Consider the following 18934-nt stretch of genomic DNA (forward strand, 5'->3'; position numbering starts at 1 on the left):
TGTCTCTTCATCAGTTACATCCACTCTGCTTGACCCTGAAACACCAACTGAGGAGTTACCTTAGGGTCCTGGACATTTGTTTCAGGTCATCTAAAAATGGAGATGAGGTGACCCCTTCAGTGCCTCCCATTAGGTCTAATTAACCCGAGCCTAGTCACACTGCAAGTCTCTCTACAGACCGGGAGAGCTCCAGGGCCCCTCAACTTCCCACAGTTACTTCTCAAAGTCCCCAGGGTGTCTCACAAGAGCTAAGCACAGGGTCCCTTCCCAGAAAGCCAAGTCTTTGGATGCCCCCTGGGAGCAGCACGTCACCAATGCCCCTGCCAGAGTGCCCTGAAGATCAGCACTGCGTCCCTCCTGAATTCCCTCCACTCATCCCCCATACTGCCCAAGTTGCCAACTCCAAACCATAGTGGATCTGCATATTGCATGGAAGGGAAGGAAACTTGTAGTATTCTGTTAGTGCCCTGCCCAGACTTCCTTTCCCAGGGGATACCCATCCACCATCTACTGGGAAGGCCATTCCCTTCTCCTGAGAATTACCCTTTACTGATGTGTGACCCTGGAAGGTTATACTCCCTCCCCTCCTAGCAACTGGTTACCACCGGGGACAAAAGCCTGCCCTGCTTACTTCAAGGTGGAACAACTCTCCATCCATTCACATCTTAGAGCTCCCCTAATGGGTCAGGTGGAGCTAGACTCCAGCTGAGACCCCATCCTTGCTGAGCACCTTCTCTGCCCTGTCCTGTTTCCCTCTATCCCTTTTATGCTTCTCTGAGAGCATGCCCTCAATAAGTCAGTTGCTCAGAGAATCCCCATTTCAGCCTGTTGATCTTGGGAAGAAAACACATGCTTCTCCCTACTTTCTCCCTGTTCTCCAGACACTATTACAAAGACCCACAACTCCACAAAGACCCTCATGAAATGAACCCCTGTGTCTGCCTATAGCCCCTCTCTGCAACCCTCAGGAGCAGCTGGTGGGCCAAGTGGGAGTAGAGATAACACCATCCTTCTCCACTGCACTCCTCATGCCCCCACCCATGTCTCCCCCAGGAACCCACCCACCAGCTGCCACAGGAGCCCTTTCCCCATGCAAATCACTCCATGCAAAGTGCCTTCCTGCTAGATCCCACCCACTAGGACATCCACTAGTATGTATTCATTTGACCTTCAAAACAACCCTTTTCTATCATTATTATACTATTTTACTAGTGTGGAAGCCAGAAGCAATTTACTGCAAAGCTAATGAAGCTTAAGCTCACTTGCCCGGGCCCCTTCCAAAGTCCTGCAATTTTTTTAATCATAGGATTTTGTATTCTTTTGCTTAAAAAGGCTCCCAAGTTCTATCTGCTTCAGGTCCCACAAAATCTTACTCTGCTCTGCTAATCCCACTCCTCTGACACCAAATGCTATGGTGTCTTTTTTTCCTGCATATATGTATAACAATAACAATATTACACACAGCAGTAATAGTAGTATAACTCCATTCAAGTTCCCAGACCCAATTCCAGCAGGGGGTCTGAGAACTCAACTCAATTCTAATCCTCTCTGCCTCAAGCCAGCACCAGATCTCCAAGTCAAGGGCTCCATCCTACAAGACTGCCCTCCACCCACCACTCTAGACCCGGTTGAAAACCCAAGTTACTTGTGCTTCTGACCTGCTGGCTACAGATCGGAGGTTCCCATGACCTCCTGCTTAGGTTCGATTAATTTTCTAGAGTCACTCGCAGAACTCAGGAACACTTATGTTTACCAGTTTAATAAAGGATACAACTAACAGCCAGATGAAGAGAGACATAGGGCAAGGTCCCAAATAAAGGAGCTTCTGTCCTGGTGGAGCTTGGGGCCTGGCTTGGGGTCATGTGGAGGCGTCCTGGTTCCCCAAGCTTGGAAACTCTCCTTGACTGAGAAGCAGGACCCAACCTAGCAGAGCAGAGTTAAGCTCTTCTCAGGGGCTTTTGCCAGGGCTTCATTACATAGTCATGACTGACTAAATTTTGGGCCATTGGCTGATTCAGCCTCCAGCCCCTGCCCTTGGGTGGGGTTCCAAAAGTCTCATTAACATGACAAAACACCCATTTCACATTTAAGACTGCAGTGTTTTCAGGATAAACTGTGGATAAAGACCAAATATATCTGGGAAATACATATTTGGTCATGTGAATGACCAAATATGTATTTCTTAGGACTCATTATCACATCTGCCCATGGAGAAACTGAGGCTCTGCATGGTGAGGCAATTTGCCTCAGGACATAGGCTGGATGAGCAACAGAAGCAGAACTTGAGCCAGGTTTGCTGTCTCCCAAGTTCTTTTCCTGTGCTCCATCTTATAATGCATCCCTGAAGCTCCTCTAGGCCCACAGAGGTGGTCTCTGGTTCCCAGACCTTGGCCTCCCCACCCCACCATGCAGCCTTCCTGGGAAGGCCTTATTGTGCTTTATTATATTCCACATTACTGGGGGAGTCTGCCAGGCCAGAGTGTGCCTGGGTAGAGCTAAATTTAAAAATCAGAGAGGAAGAGTGTCTACATGCATAGCATCAGTGGATACAGACACCCACAGAGCCTGGCAGAGGCCCTCTGTTTGTCTGTGTCCTCTCCACCAGCTAAGCTGGCAGGCTAGGAAGGTACCTGGGGGGCACTGTAGAAGCTGGATTGTGTAGCAGTTCAGTTTTGCTATGTAACAAAGCACTCCAAAACTTGTGGCCTAAAACAACTATTTATTTAGTTCACAGTTTCTGTGGGACAGCAATGTGAGCTGGGCTCTACTTGGCAATTTGATCTTGGCTGATCTCCCTTGTACATATGCAGTTAGCTGTCAGGTTAGCTGGGAACTGACATCAACTGACATGAATCATCTCTGTTCCAATGGTCTCTCATATTGGCAGCCCAAGACTGTGCATAACAGCTGGACAGAATTCCAAGAAAGTAAGTGGAACTGAGCAAGGCCTTTTGAGGCCTGGGTTAAGGACTCACACACCATCACTTTCACCAAATTCTATGGCCCAAAGCAAGTGACAGGCCAGCCGTGATGGTTCATTTTCATGTCAGCTTGGCTGGCCCATAGGGTGCCCAGATATTTGGTTGTTGTTTTTTGGATGAGATTAACATTTAAGTCAATGAACTTTAAATAAAGCAGATTGCTCTCCCTAACATGGGTGGGCCTCATCCAATCAGTTGAAGGCTGACCTCCCTCTACCCTGAGCAAGAAGGAATTCTGCCAGCAGGCTGCCTTTGGACTTGAATGCAACTCTTCCCTGAGTCTTCAGCCTACCAGCCTACAAATTTTTAGACTCACCAAGTCTCCACAGTAGTGTGAGCCATAGATGAAAAGATTCTGTGTGTATGTGTGTGTGTGTGTGTGTGTACATGTACATATCTCCTGTTGGTTCTGTTTCTCTAGAGAAACCTAATATACCAGCCGAGATTTAAGGGATGAGGAATAGATTCTGATGGCAGGAGCTGAAAAGCCACATTGCAAAGGGTGATGGCACAGGGACTGAAATGTTACAGTCATCTTTGCTAATGATCCATCACAGGCTGGGCTCAGGAATGGGATGGGATTTCATAGGGGTTTTGATAAACCAGTCAGGTGCAGCTTCCCAGCACCCCCCACTTCAGAAACACAACTATTTCTAAGCCTCCCTGAGCTGGGAGGGACTTCACACCTGGATTTGGGAGTATGTCTCCCCTCAGACTGGGGGCTCCCTGAGAATTGTACTGTCTTCCACCATCCAACTTAGGACTCAATGTAGAATGGAGAGTTCAGGTGGAAGAAAGCTGTCCTACTTCCCCTACAGAATGCAACAGGTTCTAGGTTCTGAGAGCAGCCAATAGTCGGATTTCTCCATGGATTCCCCCAGCGTAATTGGCACCGTGGCTGGGATATACTGAGCCCCTATAAGTAATCCTTGAATGAACTGAGTGCTTGGCTCATGCCTGACTCTGAACACACACAAGTCTTCAATTATGCAAACCAGGACAAGTCCCAAGTAACCTGGACACGGACAGGGCCTCAGACTTGCCCAGCCCACTTGATAGTCCCCTTGAGTGCCCTCCACACTGACTCTGTCCCATTCTGTCTCTGCCTCTGCTCAGCTTAACCAGTCAGCTACCTCCCAGCTCCTGGCCCTACTCTGTCTCCTGCTCATCCTCCTCTCCAAGAGGAGCCTGCAAGCACCACACAGGCACTTGATGAGGAAGCCAGTCTTGCTGCGTGTGTATATCCTGCAGGACCCACTTCTCCCAGATATGGCTCTGAGCTCTGGGTAAACTCAAGAAGTGGGGAGTATTCAAGGGAGAGGATGTAACAAGTGGGCAGGTGAGGCAACTGGAGTCAGCCTATGAGACACCAAGAGCAAGACCTCTTGCGTCCAAAAGACCCATGACAGCAGGGGCTGGCTAAAAAATAGTGCAGGCCTGAGCTTCCCCCCATAAGCCCTGAGCTCTAGCCCCCAATTTGTCACAAACTTGCTGAATGATTTGGGGCTGTCGCTTTTCTTCTCAGTTTCCCCATATGTCGAGTGGAGATGATGACCATCTACAGCATTTTCTGCAGGCAGCCTGCCCACCTCCTTGGGGCCTTGCCACTTCAGGAAGCTCCTGCTGCAAGACACACAGTCTGCACCTGAGAGCCTTCTTTCCTGAGCTGTGGGGAGGCCAAGGAGGCTTCAAGTGCCAGGAAATGAACATCCCTCGGAGGAAGCCTCTATCTGTAACTCACAGGAGTGGATAGACAAATATCCCAGCACCCTTGCCCCTCAAACAGGATGACTCTGGGGCACGTGTCTACCCTGAAGTCCAGAGTTTCCCATCAAGACTAAATTCCAGTTGCCTGCACTGAAACTGGCTCCATAATGTATCCTTTATGTGCTGCTTCCCTCCCCTGTCGCATTGCCCCACTCTCACCCAGTGCAGTGATCTCCTTGCACTCAAATCCTCATCTCTTCTTTCAGGGGAGCCCAAACTGAGACACCATCCCAGCCCTGACTGTGCCACAATTAGCCTGTGATCAAGATGACATCAGGGTTCCCCAGCAGGTGTCTGAACCCAGGCCTGGGAGAGGCACTTCCAAGCCCTCATCCTACTCTGGACCCAAAGGCTACAGGGAGATATCACAGGATGTTGGCAGGACTCCCCATGTCATTCTGGAATGGCCAAGTCCTGAAACTGAGGACAGGAGATGCACAGTACTGATCAGCTGGAATGAGCACCCAGTGTGTCACCAACGGCTGGGCGGCCCCGACTCCTGGCTTACGAAGTGGCAGCACTCTGCTCCTCCACCAGTCTACCTAAACACAGGGGACAGGGGGAAGGGAGGGAAATTGGACAGGATGATAGGTTTCCCACCAAGTCTCTGGAGCAAGGGAGGCAGGGGACCATGCTGATCAGAAGAATATTTCTTGTGTCAGCCTGCAAACCCCTCCAGGGCCAGGCTTTTTTTTCAGATCAGCCATCCCATTCTGCACTTCCAACTCATCCCTTCCTGCCACCATGACAGCCCCACTTGGACTCCTGCCATTTCCTGCCTGGTGTCTTTGGCAGCCTCCTTCCCAGCCTCTCTGCCTCCTCTCTCAGCCTCCTTTCCACCCCAATCCATCCTTCTAAAGTGGATCTTCCTAAAACAGGCTGGCAAACTACTATGAGCCAAAGGCTGCCTCTGGCCTCTTTTTATGCAAACTGTGAGCCAAGAATGTTTTTAACATTTTTACATTTTGTTTTTAAAGAGAACTATGTGGCAAAGACATTACCAACCTCTGTTCTAAAGCATAAATCTCATCCTGCTTAAGGGAGTGAGTGGCCCTCCTGCCGGTCTCATCCCATATACTCCTGCATTCCTTATGCCTGCTTTGGGCCTGAAACACCCACCCTTCCTCCCTCCTACGCCTGGTCAACTGCCTACTACATCATTCTAAGTGTTCCCCTGGCTGGGCCTTAGCCTGTTGACCTCAGCCCATGCCTTGACTTCCCCTGCTCTGCTCTGTATGATAAGGGCCCCTGCAGGCTCCTGTATGGATTGAATCACAGCTGGATTTGGCCAATGGGTGGGAGATGAGAGGGCAAGAAGAAGGAAGCTCCAGGATATTTCCTCCCAGGGTCTCCAAACTTGGCTGGGTCTTGTCCATGGCTCTGGCTCCCAATGGGAGCCCAAACTGAGACACCATCCCAGCCCTGACTGTGCCACAATTAGCCTGTGATCAAGATGACTACCATGGTTCCAGCTCCTACTGGGTGACCTGAGCCCCAGAACCACCACCCCTTCCCTCCTCTTCTTCCCCAGGGTGGTGACAGCTTCCTGCTGTGGCAAATTTCTGGGTGGCCCCTGAAGGACTTCTCAGCTCTTCCATTACCTGTGTAGCCAATTCCCTGTTTTTAACCTCTGTTAAGCCCTGATTTCCATTTTCCAGTTAAGACTCTGACCAATACACCATTCCTCCAGACACTTCAGACTCCTAGAGGCACTTGGGCCCCAACTATGGCTCAAATAACACCCTTTACTCATGACTTCAATAAGCAGTTCTTGATGCCTATGGTGCTCTAGGCCAAGGGTAGTCAAGCCATGTCCTGCAGACCAAATCCAGCCCACTGCCTATTTTTTAAATTAATTTTTATTGGAACACAGCCACATCCATTCATTTACCTATTGCCTATGGCTGCTTTCAAAGGGAGAGTTGCCAGCAACAGAGACCCTGGGTTACAAAGAGCTGGCTATATTCACCACCTGGTCCTTTACAGAAAAAGCCTGCCAACCCTGCTGTAGATCAGCCCTTGCTATTCAAAACAGAGTCCCAGGACCAGCAGCCCAGCTTCACCTGGGAATATGTTAGAACTGCAGATTCTCAGGCTCCACCCTAGACCCGCTGAATCAGAATCTACATCTTAACAGGGCCCTCAGGTTGATATACTGACACACTGAGGTTTGAGAGGCTCTGCCTTAAGAAATCATCCCCTTATCAAAGCACTCTTCATGCTCATCAGGGATAATTGCCAAATTAATTGTTTGTCCTCCCTCCTAGAGGAAAGCACTGGGATTATTCGTGTATTGTTTTCTGCTGGATTCCCAGCACCTTAATAAGGTGCTGGCCGCAGTGGCTTTCCAACAAATAAATCGTTGATCAGAACCGTGGAAGCTGAAGGGGGAGAGAGTTTCCAAAAGAGCAGTTACCATTTTTGATATGTTACCACATGGCATTGGGAGAATAAGGGACATAGTCCTTCTCTCTTGCTGTTAGCACAACCTGGTCAGTTTGACAATATTCATCAAAATTAAAAATGCATGTAGCCTTTGGCCCTGTATTTCCACACTTCCAGACCTTTATCTTCTAGGTAGACTAAGGTATTCACCACACCACTGGTTACAAGGGCAAAAGATTGGACACAACCAAGTGTCCATCAACAAGCAATTTGCTCAGTAAGTTATGGTATATAATCAAACTGTGCAACTTTAAAAGAGAAAGAAGGAACTGGAGCACTCTCCAAAGTATGCTGTTAAGTGAAAAAAGCAGAAGGCAAGACAGTATTCAGGTAATTCCTAAAACAGGACAGAGAGAGAGAAGAGAATACATATGTATACTCACTTGTATATTCATAAACTATCTCTGAAAGTATGTACACAAAAACCAGCAACACTGGTTAGCCATGGGAAGGGACCTCTGGATTGGTAGGGACAGGGATAGGAGATTTTTTCACTGTCTACCCTTTGGTCTTTTTTTCATTTATATAAACAAAAACAAAAAAATCAGGAAAACCTATAGAAAAAAATAGAGAAGTATCAAACGGTATAGATATGTTTTAGATGTCCAGTCTAGAGCCTTGCTATGCAAAATGTGGTCCACAGACTGGCAGCATCAGAGCCACCTGAGAGCTAACTGGTAATGCAGGGTCCCAGGCCCCAACCCAGATGGACTGAGTCAGAATGTGCATTCAAACCAGAACCCTAGGGAATACGAGCACATGGTGCACTCTGCAACGTGCTGGTCCAGGCAACCAGAACAACCAGAAATCTTACTTCTAGCAGCTCCACCTGGTTTCCATGGTCTGCTGCTAATAAAACAGCTGCCTTTCCCCCCTAACTGGGGCTCCATCCCAGGGATACACCAGGTCCCAGGCTGTTCCCATTAAGGGGGAGGTTTTCAACAGCTCCTCCCAGGCCCTGGCTGGCCCTAAGCCCAGTGTCCTGGCAGGTCCCCAGCAAGGAGACAGCTCACTTCCTCCTCCTGGAGCTGCTGGGATTGCTCAGAATGGCAACATTTGAGAGGCTTGCACTCCCCCAGTTTTAAGCTCTTTCCAACACGATAAAGATGCATCTGTCTGGCTCAGGTTTGTTCCTAACTGGTATTTGCTTAAACATCCACCCGTGCCTCTGGGTACCTGGTACCCTAGTGAAGGAAGGAGCATCGGGGGGCCCCTAGAGAGAGAGGAGGAGGAGAAGCCAGGAGCTTGGCTGCTGACTCTGCATCCTTGATTCATCTGAACTGCTCCAGGCCACATCTGGAGGCCACATCTGGAAACAGTGATGCCACTGGACTTTTCAGAGCAGCAGGGAGGAGGAGGGGGAGAGAAAGGGGAAGTGTGCTGACGTGGGTCCAGACCACCCAGGAGTTTGCAGTTGGAGGACTAAGCAGGGGGCTGACCTCTCCCCCAGTGCTTCCCTGACTCCCACTCCCAACTCCCTGAACCCACATCAGAGTGGGCACAGAGCAGCCATGAGCAAATGCCCCACACTGAAGCTGTGCTGAGGCTTCCTCCACCTTAACCTAGAGAGACTGGGGACAGGCCAAGTCCTCCTCTCTTTCTGGATTCTTCTACTCCTCCCGTCTCGTAATGGCAGCCCTTCCCCCCAAACAGAACCCCAAATCCTCGCCTTCTCCCTTCATGCTCCCTCCTAGATCCTTCATAGTTCCTCCCTCCTAGCCCACCATGGCTAGTGTCTCTCAAATCAAAAACAAAACCAAGCCATAAAACCACTAATAATTATACAGTCCTGAAGAGTTTACAAAATACTTCCCCATACTGTGCCTCACTGTGTCAGCTAACAGCCCTACAAGGTTAGAATTCCTACCCCTACTCCATAGAGGGGAACAAGTTAAAGGACTTGACAAGATCTTCCAGGCATGCAGGGAGCAGAGACCTCAGGCCAAATGCGCATGCAGCGGCCATCTCCCTGGGCTGCAGGTCCCTTACAGCACTGGCCTCTAAATCAGACAGGTCTTTCTCCAACAGCCACCTGCTGACCTCCCAGTTCTGCGAATGGTTATGTCCCTTGCCTGGCCTAGTCAGACCCCAAATTCAGAGACTTGTTCCCTCCCCATTTCCTCTGTTCTCCCCTGCCCAGGTCTGCCTCATCTGAGAGTCTAGATAAACATCTTGTCACTTTCTTCCAAACCAGCACCCCATCCCATCTTTGGAGCTCATTTTTTGATGTATTACAACACAGATGAACCTCAAATGCATTACGATAAGCAAAAGAAACTCTCCGCAAAAAAGAACAAACTATGATTCTTTTTGTATGGAGTTCAAGAACAGACAAAACTAAACTAAAATCAGAACAATCATTTCCTCTGGGAGGGACCAGAAGGGGCGCAAAGAACATTTCCGGGATAATGGAAATGTTCTGTTTCGATCTGGGGCAGAGGGGGTGGGAGTGACACAATCTATAAATAGGTTTAAAAAATCACCGAGCTGAATCCTTAAGACGGATGCATTTTACTGTGTGTTAATTAAACTGCAATTTTTTGTAAATGGCACAATGAAAAAGAATGTGACTATTGGAGTCAAGCTCTATTTGGAGCATCCAGCTCCTTATAACAGATCCTAAAAGGATGGATTGGGTGGTGGGTATTTATCACCTTTCTCTTGGCTGCCCACCATCTGAAACCCCACCTTATATTCGGAAGAACCCAACCCTGTGGATTTGCTGACTTACTTTCTCCACTGACGAGGGTGCAGGCCCAGAACCAAGCTCACGGACACTGCCCAGAACTGGAGTCTGAGGGGAGGCCACAAAAGGCAGGAACTGTTGAGAACCTGGCCACATACAGTGGTGCTGCAGCAGCAGTGGTCAGCCACGTCTTCCTGTGGTCGGTCCCTCTGATCAATCCCATAGGTCACGCTGTAACCTTCTAATAAATCCCGCTTCTGCTGAGGCTGCTCGGAGCCATTTCTGTGGTTTGAGACCCAATGTCATGGCTGGCAAATGCTGTATGGAAAGAGCCCAGGGCCGAGGGTCAGGAGAGCTGGGTGTTGTCCCAAGTCACTCTGCTTCACCAAGTACCACCACCCGCATCAGTCGACAGCCAGGGGGAGTTTGTCTCATGACCAGCCTGGTTCACGAGGGAAAGCCAGAGGGCAGGGAGTGCCCCTGGAGGGCAGGGAGAGCTGCTGAGGACAGCTGTGGGGCAGGTCAGCCCAGCCAGTACTTCCAGTTTCAGCTCTGTACATGCAGGCTGTGCACACCAGTCTTCCTGGATGTAGGGGCAGGGCAGGGAAGTTCTGGGATAGACCAGAACCCGTGGAGCTGTGTCCTTACAACTGAAACTGAGCACTAGGCAGGAGCAGTCTTCAAGGAATGAGGAGCCCAGGTCCCTGTCTAGGGTATGTGTCCTGGGGATAAAGCATAGTCTGGACCTCAGGGAGATCTTAGCAAGAGAAGGAGACTGACCCCAAGACATGAAATGTACCTTAGAGCTCACAGGTGTGAGCACACACACACATGCCCACATGCATGCACACCACAGATTAGCCTCCTCAAAGAAGACAGGTCAGAATATGGGAGAGTACCAGAGCAGTCCCACTGCCTGTGGCTGTAAGGAAGCTTCTGCCAAGCCTTGGTCAGGCTGGAAGCTACTATTATGGGTTGAGCTATACTGAGTAACCAGCTGGGGCTTAAAATAATAAGCATTTATTATGTTGACGAGTTCTTTGGATCCACTGGGCAGCTCTTCCTGAATTGTCTAGCTCACTCTTGTGCCTACAGTCAGCTATGGGGCAACTAGGTGTCTGGATTGATCTTGGCAGGGCACTCTGACAAGCTGGACACCAGCTAGCTGTGGTGTAAGCTGGCCTCAGCTAAGAAGCTCGTCTCTGCTCTGTGTGACCTGTCATCCTCCAGCAAGCTAGTGTGAGCTCATTCACATGGCCATGGCGGTGCTGGAGAGAGCAAGCAGAAGCAAGCAAGGCCCTCAAGGCCTGGGCTCAGAAAGGGTACAACATCCCTTCCACCACCTTTCTTTGGCCAAAGCAGGTCACAAGTCCAGACCAAACTCAAAGGGTGGGGAAACAGACTTCCACTCTTGGTGGGGGAGCTATGAGAGCATGTTGTAAAGGGTGTGGATTCAGGGAGGGGTGGAAAGTTGGACCAGTTTTGCAGTGACTGCTACTTAGGGCAACAGCCCCCTGCTGTTTCTGCCAAGCCCCTGGTTTTCAAGCAAATATCTAAGCCATTCACTGGCTTTGAGGGCAGCCTCTTATACTTTTCTCCACAAGAGACCCTTTTCTCCATGGAGTCTAGACCAGGAAGAAACATGAAGACAAGCTGCTGGGATCCCTACAGGTCAGTCTTCATCTCTGATTCTGAGTGGGTTAGGAGGCCTTGGTGAGGAATTAGCAATGTTGGTCATGGTTGTGGGGGATGGGGCAGTTGTAGGTAGGGTCTCTCTTAGTCATTTGGGGCTTCTAACAAATTACCATAGTTTGGGTGGCTTGAACCACAGTCATTTATTTCTCACAGTTCTGAGGGTGGGAAGTCCAAGGTCAAGGTGCTGGCAGATCTGGTGTCTGGTAAGAGCCCACTTCCTTGTTTGCAGATGGTTGTCCTGTTGGGTCTTCATATGGCAGAGAGCAAAGAAACAAAACAATTTCTTTTGTGTCTCTTCTTAAAAGGGCACTAATCCCATTCATGAGCACTCTACCCTCGCGACCTAATCACCTCCTAAAGTCCCCACCTCCTAATACCATCACATAGTGGGGCAACATTTCAACATATGAATTTTGGAGGAACACAAACATTTTTTCCCATAACATTGTCTGTGTGGCATTGGGCAAGCTACTTAACGTCTTGAACTTCAGAGATAATAATAGCACCTGTTTCACAGGGTTGTTGTGAAAATTAAATGAGATCATGCTTACAAAGCAATTACCAGAGCACCTGCCGTATAATAATTATGAAATAAATGTGAATTATTTTAATTGTTAGGGTTCTGGTCGTCCAGTCCAGAATAAGGACCGTGCATTCTATGCCCCTAGGGGTGGGGCAGAGTAGGGCAGGGTGAGGTTACAGGCATTTTAAAGAGAACTGTTCTGACTTTCAATGAACAGACTCACTTGAGTTCTTCAGAATTTGGGAACCACATGAATAGCAGATGCTGTTTTGGGCTTTAGCAATACCTGTGATTTTTTGCCTGAGAGCTTTCTCTGGCTGCTTGACTCCATTCTGTCCATCTGTACCTAGGGAATTAACATGCTTTCCCAGTAATCTTCAACAAATAACTGAATGAGAGTTGGTGTGTAAATACCCCAGCTCCCTCAACCCTCAGATGCCGCAAATCAGATGTGCGTTCTGCACTGTCTTCCAGACTGTCTCAGCAGGATTAAGCTCCAGTTGCGCACAGTGATAACCTACTTCAAAATGCACCTTGCATTGGCTTCTTTCTCTTTCCTGTCTTGATACCTGAAATTCCTATTGGTGGTCCTGGGATCACTTCACAAATAAGCTTCTTGTACTGGAATACTTGTCTCAGGGTCTGCTCCTGATGGAGGTAGCCTAGGAGTCCATCTTGGTGAGGCCAGCCCTGCCAAGCTAGTGGTCTTTGGAAGGTCCACACCAAGCCCAACCTCTGCACAGTAGCCTGAGTTGCCTGAGAATGATAGAACCTTTGGGCTGCTTACTCAGAAACCATCTCCATCCCCAGGCACCCAAGCTAGAAGGCATCTAAAAGACAAATTTGCCTCCTTTCAATCCCACCTCACACACTCAGGGATCCTATATGATGTCCATTAAGCCATCTTGACCCGAGGGCAGGGACGGCTCATAGATTCCATCTCAAGTGCCACCTCTGATCAATTCATAGAAGCTATCTAGAGGCTCCATCCAGGGTTACGGTTTGCAGATATAATTAGTGATGTCTGCCTTCAGCACTGCAACGGGTGAGCAGTGGCCTTCTGTCCACTATCCCAGCTCTAAAAGTAAATTAGTGCCTTCGTGGTAAAGTTGGCTGAGGTTTTCTTTAGCATTCCTGGTCCACCAGGTCTGTCTCTGCCTCTTGCTGAGCTACTTCCTTCATCTGACTTGCCCCATCCCAGATAATAAGCCTGTGTGCTGAACATAGCCAACCATTTTCTGAATAAGGAAACTGAGGCTCTGAACTATTAAGTGACTTTCCCAGAATCACAGAATTTATCAAGATAGAACAAAGGTTTTTAAGCAGGTGGACCTACACCAAAGTCCCCATGCTGTATCCTTTCATAGAGAAGGCAGGAGTAAAGGTCTTTAACCGAGCAGAATAGACTAACACTTCTCTTTTTGTTAAGAGAATCCTTCTGCCAACAGACGACTCATCCTTTTTTGTCTTCTCCAGCCAGGTGGGGGCTCTTTGGAGGCCAGTGAGGAGCCCTCCCCCCACTCCACAGCCACCTGCAGAAATTCCTCTGCTGGGCTTTGGCTCCACCCTCTTCATCCCAAAGAGATGGATCTCCACCCAGAATCAGGAGGGGTTGCTCTTGCTCTCACTTATTTGCAATCCTTGAGCAGCTGTCTCTCAGGGAGGGTTGGAGACTGCCTGGGAAAGCCAGAGGCAAAATTTTCACTGAAGCAGGCATGAGTGGGGAACTTCCAAACCTCCAAGTGATGGAAAAATCCAGCAGACACCTTCCCAGGGTAGTGGCTCAGCATTCCCACAGGCAAGGGCTGAGACCGGGGGCCTCAGACCACAGCCTCTGCCTGGAGCCTGCTGACTAGGCAGCCTGCCCTTCCGGGTGTGGCTTATTCTTTCTCCCAAGGAGCAGCTCAGGACTTCGTGCACATTCCTGTAGTAAGCTGCAGCTCCTTGCTCTGAGAAGTCTTGGGGATAGGACGCACAGAGCCACAGACTCTCCACTCACAAGCATAGCCTTCAGTTTGACCCTGCCTGCCTCTCAGAGTACCTAACTGGGCAGCTTGCTCTGGTGCTGCGTTCTGTGGGACGAGACAGCAGCAAGGGGCAAGGGAGGGAGGGAGTGAGGAAGCCACCAAGACCTTCCTAAAGGCTAGGACTCCTCTCCTCAGCCAAGACCCACTCCCCCAAGGATGTCTTCACCCCTGACAGCTTGCCACCCCAGCTATGGACAGCACAGGGGTTCAGTGGGCCGACTGCGAACCTAGACCTGGCTTTAAATTCTTCACTAACAAATGTCTTAGATCCAATTCCCTAGAATCAGAGCATGATATGGGAATTTGTAGGCTCATGATTTACTGAGGAAATGATCTCAGGAGAAGGAAGGGAGGGAAGCAGGGCAGGTCAGGAGAAAATGCTTGGCAAGCAGGGGGGTCTCAGATGGAGTCTAGCCTCAGCCTGATCCCAAGGGGAGCCTTGGGGGATAACTGGTCCAGATTCATCCCCCCTTGAAGTAAACAGGCCAAGCTTTTGTACCCCTGTGTCAGTCAGTCGTTGTCCTGTGGAAGATGGGGTGGGAGGTAGAAGAAGAGGATGTAAGTTCCCAGGAGGTTCAGGACATGAGTAATTCCATCAGCCACAGGGGAGCCTCCAGAGAAGGTCAGTTATAAGCTTTTAGCCACCTGATGGCAGTGGCTGGAGGAGGGGGCACTGGCTGCAAAAGAAACCCAGGTGGGGCACCAACACTGGCTATCGCACTGGGCAAGAGTCAGTTGACTCCTCTGTGAACCAAGCATAACACTTAACCACTTAGGTGTTCTGAAAGTAAGTACAAGGCCCCCAAAACAAGGTACATGAAGGAGCTACCATTCCTATTGCTTGCAGAAGTCACTTTGGTAAGAAGGTTACTTTGTATGTGTCAACTTGGCCAGAGCATGGTGTGCCCAGATATTGGTTCAACATTATTCTGTAAGGGTGCTTTAGGATGAGATAAACATTCAAATCTGTGAGCAGACTGCCTTCCACTATGTGGGTGGGCCTCATCCAATCCATGGAAAGCCTAAATAGAGAAAAAGCCTGACTTCCATGAGCAAGCAGAAATATCTCCAGCAGACGGCCTTTGGACTTGAACTGCAGCACCACCTCTTCCCTGGGTCTCCAGCCTAGTGGCCCACTCTACATATCTTAGACTTATCAGCCTCCATAATTGTGTGAGCCAATTCCTTACAATAAATATATCTCTCTCCATGCATGTGTGTGTGTGTATATATATATAGAATGTTCTTTCTCTCTGGAGAACATTTATACAGCTATAAAGGAAAGCAGGAAGTGGGGCAACCCAGAATTCAATTACACTGTCTTGCCCTGTGTACTACCCAGCCATGCTTGTAGGAAGTTTGTGACACTCCAAATCCCCACTGTGCTGAAGCTAAATTCTGGGGAATCAGAGCCCCACTCTCCCAGCCTACCTGGCATCCACTGAGTCAGCTCTCCAAGCAACTTGTTCAGGTGGGCACCCTACTCACAAGGCTTCTCCCACCAGTCCCCACCAGCTTCTATATACCCCATCCCCCCTGAGCCTAAGGTGCAAGGAACATGGGTTGAGCCGTGAGTGTCCAGAAGAGGGAGAGGGAGATCCCACAGGGCTGCACTTGCTAGCATTCACTGCCCCTCCTGGTGACCTCACCAGGATGCTGAGGACCTGGACCATCTCAAGGGTATGGGGAGAGGGGGGGATGTTCCTTCTTTTCTTCCTGAAGTGAGGGTTCCCAACCCTTCCGTATGTCGTCAAGACTGATAAATGCATTATCGTGCCCTGGCCCTGACCTCCACAGAAAAGTTAGCACCTTAGACAAGTGGGCAGTGGTGGCCCCCACAGGAGGACACGCTAGAGCCCTGGAGAGAGCATGTCCTGCTGACACCGTGATTTCGGACCTAGCTCCCAGAACTGTGAGAAAACAAATTTCTGTTATTTTAAACCACCTAGTCAGTGGTACTTTGTTATGGCCACCCTAGGAAACTAATACAGTGGATTCAGTAAATACTGCTCCACAGTTCACCGAGGTGCCACTGTCTACATTCTGAGGGAAATCTGAAGATTAGACTCTGGAAACTGGTGGCCACACCCAAATGCAGTTCTCACAGATCTGTCAGAGCAGCCAGCTGCACTTTCCAAACTAATCTGCATCCTCAAAACCACCACCATTGCCCTGACAGGGAGACAAAGGCTCAGGAAGGGTTAGTTACTTACTCAAGGTCACAGAGCTGGCAGGTGGTGGGACCCACTTGAACTCAGACTGATTCTAAAGCCAGGGTTTTGTGACCCTTGGGCCCCAGTGAGGATTCCCACCTGCTACCACATAGGGAGGCCACATGGGTATCTTCTCAGAGCTCCATGCCTGCTGGCTCACCTCATGGATGGCTCAGGCCATGACTCAGAGCGGCTGGAGATTTTACAAGCCTCTAATGGGCTAACTACCTGATAACTTAATTATGCAAAAAGCCACATGTGAAACTCCCTCCCTGGTAATCACATAATTTATAAGGAATGAGTCTATCTTCTCCTGGGGCCTTTGGCTGTCTGCCCTTCATGAAGGCTCAGGGGAGTTTTCAGGCCAAAGCAGGGAGCCACAAAGAGGGGCTCCATACCACCCCAATCCCTCCTACCCCTGCTCCTAGTCCCAGAGAGCCTTGACTCCCCCAGGCTTCCCTTTTGCCTGGACCTCTGCACAATCCACATTGCAGTGGGGACCCAGGAGCAGGGAGGCTGAAGAGTTGACATAATGGGGGAGGCAAGGGAAGCCAAAGGGCAAAGCAATAAGTGAAGGTCGAATGAAGAGAGAGGCAGATGATAGAGGGGATGGGCCTTTCAAATCCTACCACTCAGAAGCTGAGGCTGAGAACAAAACCCACCAAATGAAAGAGGGGTCTGGACCCTCTGTTCTGAGCACCGCCAGGCCCAGACACAAGGCCAGGTCCAGGCTGGGCCAGTGGCCAGTGCTGACCAGCCCATGAGACAGCCATGCACCCCAACCATCTCTCTGGCTTTCAGGGTGAGGAACTCTTATTTTCCTCTGGTTCCCGCTGACCTCTGTCCCCTTCACTGTTCCCTCTTCCTTCCCTGGGCATCCCCAGAGTGTTCATCACGTGCCAAGCAAGATGCCAAGGACACTGAGATGAGCAAGACACAGCCTCTGTCTCCCAGAGTCTGCATTCAAGTCTTCCATCAACCTCTTCGTCCCGTTGCCCGGATGCCGGGGCTCCCCGAACCCAGCCTGCAGTGCTCTCTCTCCCTCTCTTTGAGACTTTCTCCCACGATGACTCTGTCCACTCCCAAGACTTCACTTGTACAATATCTGTCCTGGGAATATCTGTCCCTCCCCAACACTAGCCTCGAGGACTAGCCCATACCTACCCACCTTGAAACTCATCTCCTGAAAACAAATATATTCATTCTGTTTTGCCATTTTTCTTTTTGTTTATGATCTTTAAAAGAGAAAAACAAAGAAAAAGAAAGGAAACTCAACAGAGTTAGGTCTCCCTTTCTCCCAGAGTCCATCCTTCTGATGAATAAGAACATGGCACCTACTATGTGCCAGGCCCTGCCCTCAGCCCTTTACATATATTCACTTGTTTAATCCTCCAAACAGCCCCAGCACATAGCCACTTCTCTCCCTGTCCTTGTTCTGTTTCTGTGGGTGGAGCATGCCTCCTTCACACCACTGATCTCAGCCTGGTGACTTGCTATGGCCAGTGGAATGTGGGTAGAAGCAACACGCTGGTTCTGAGTCAAACACAAAGGCATCATGTGTTTCCGCCTGCCTCCCTTGTACTTGTGACCTTTGCCATGAAAAAGACACACCCTGGATGGTTGCTGGTGAAGGCACATGGAGCAGACCTGAAACCAACCTTCAGTCCAGAATCGAGCTCAGCAGAGTCACAGATAACCCATCGACTTGTGAATGAAAAATACATGTTTATGGATGCAAGCCACCCAGCTTAGTGGTTGTTTGTTATGTAGCATACAGTTGCTGATTAATAGAATTGTCATATCCCATTTTACACATAAAGACAGTGAGGCCTGCCAAGGTTAATTAACCTCTCCAAAATTACACAAGTAATAAGAGATGGAACTAGCATACAAATCCAAGCAAGCTGGCTGCAAGTCTCACTGCTCTTTATTGACTCTCCCATTAAGTATTAGCATTCCAAGTATGTGTGTGTCCATTTGTGTGTGTGTATGCAACTATTATATTATATTATTTTGCATGTTTTTAAACTTTAAATGGCAACGTTAAGCATATCCTTCTCTAGCATGATTTTTTCACTCTGATGATACTTGTAACTTGTTCATTTTATCTGCTGCACCAAAGTGTGTGAATATATCCAACTTCTTCTGAGATTCTTTTATTTCCAGTTTCGCTCTTTTGAACTATGCTGCAGTAAACATTCTAGTATTCATCTCCTCTTGCACTTAGAAATGTTTCTCTATGGTATATGACTGGAAGTGGAATTGCTGGGTCATAGGGCATGTGTGTCCTCCACAGTTTAAGATGTTACCAAATTGTTCTCCAAAGTCTCATACCAATTTGCACCCTTCAAACAGGGTGTGAGATCTGCTACTCCACATCCTTGTTTTTGTGGATGCTTTTGGCACCTCACACAGATCCTCTTTACTGGCTGGCATAAGGCTGGCCCAACTGCTGTGCATGTTGGCTGCCAATGGCTCCCAGACGCCCCCTTGCTGGAGAATTGCCCTTGGCCGTGGGAGTCTCCCCTCTTGTATCTCCTGCATGATTCCAGACTTGGGCTAGGCTTCTATTTATCATTAGTTTTTGAATTGTGTCC

At 49.2% G+C, this 18934-nt stretch overlaps 1 long non-coding RNA gene across 2 annotated transcripts in view; it reads right to left on the reverse strand.

Annotated features, from left to right (window-relative positions):
* LOC130683862 (uncharacterized) overlaps nucleotides 1-16533 on the reverse strand; it is a 54386-nt gene extending 37853 nt beyond the window's left edge. Inside the window, exons 1-3 of one of the 2 annotated variants that reach the window (XR_008997901.1) lie at nucleotides 16338-16533; nucleotides 11685-11821; nucleotides 9925-10197 (exon numbers count right to left, since the gene is read on the reverse strand). This is a non-coding gene — a long non-coding RNA (uncharacterized LOC130683862). The remainder of the gene's footprint in view (nucleotides 1-9924; nucleotides 10198-11684; nucleotides 11822-16337) is intronic. The other variant, XR_008997902.1, reaches the window with a different exon arrangement.
* Between the last annotated feature and the right edge of the window lie 2401 nt (nucleotides 16534-18934).

Source organism: Manis pentadactyla, chromosome 5 (assembly GCF_030020395.1).
Source record: "Manis pentadactyla isolate mManPen7 chromosome 5, mManPen7.hap1, whole genome shotgun sequence".
In the NCBI taxonomy this organism is placed as follows: Eukaryota; Metazoa; Chordata; class Mammalia; order Pholidota; family Manidae; genus Manis; species Manis pentadactyla.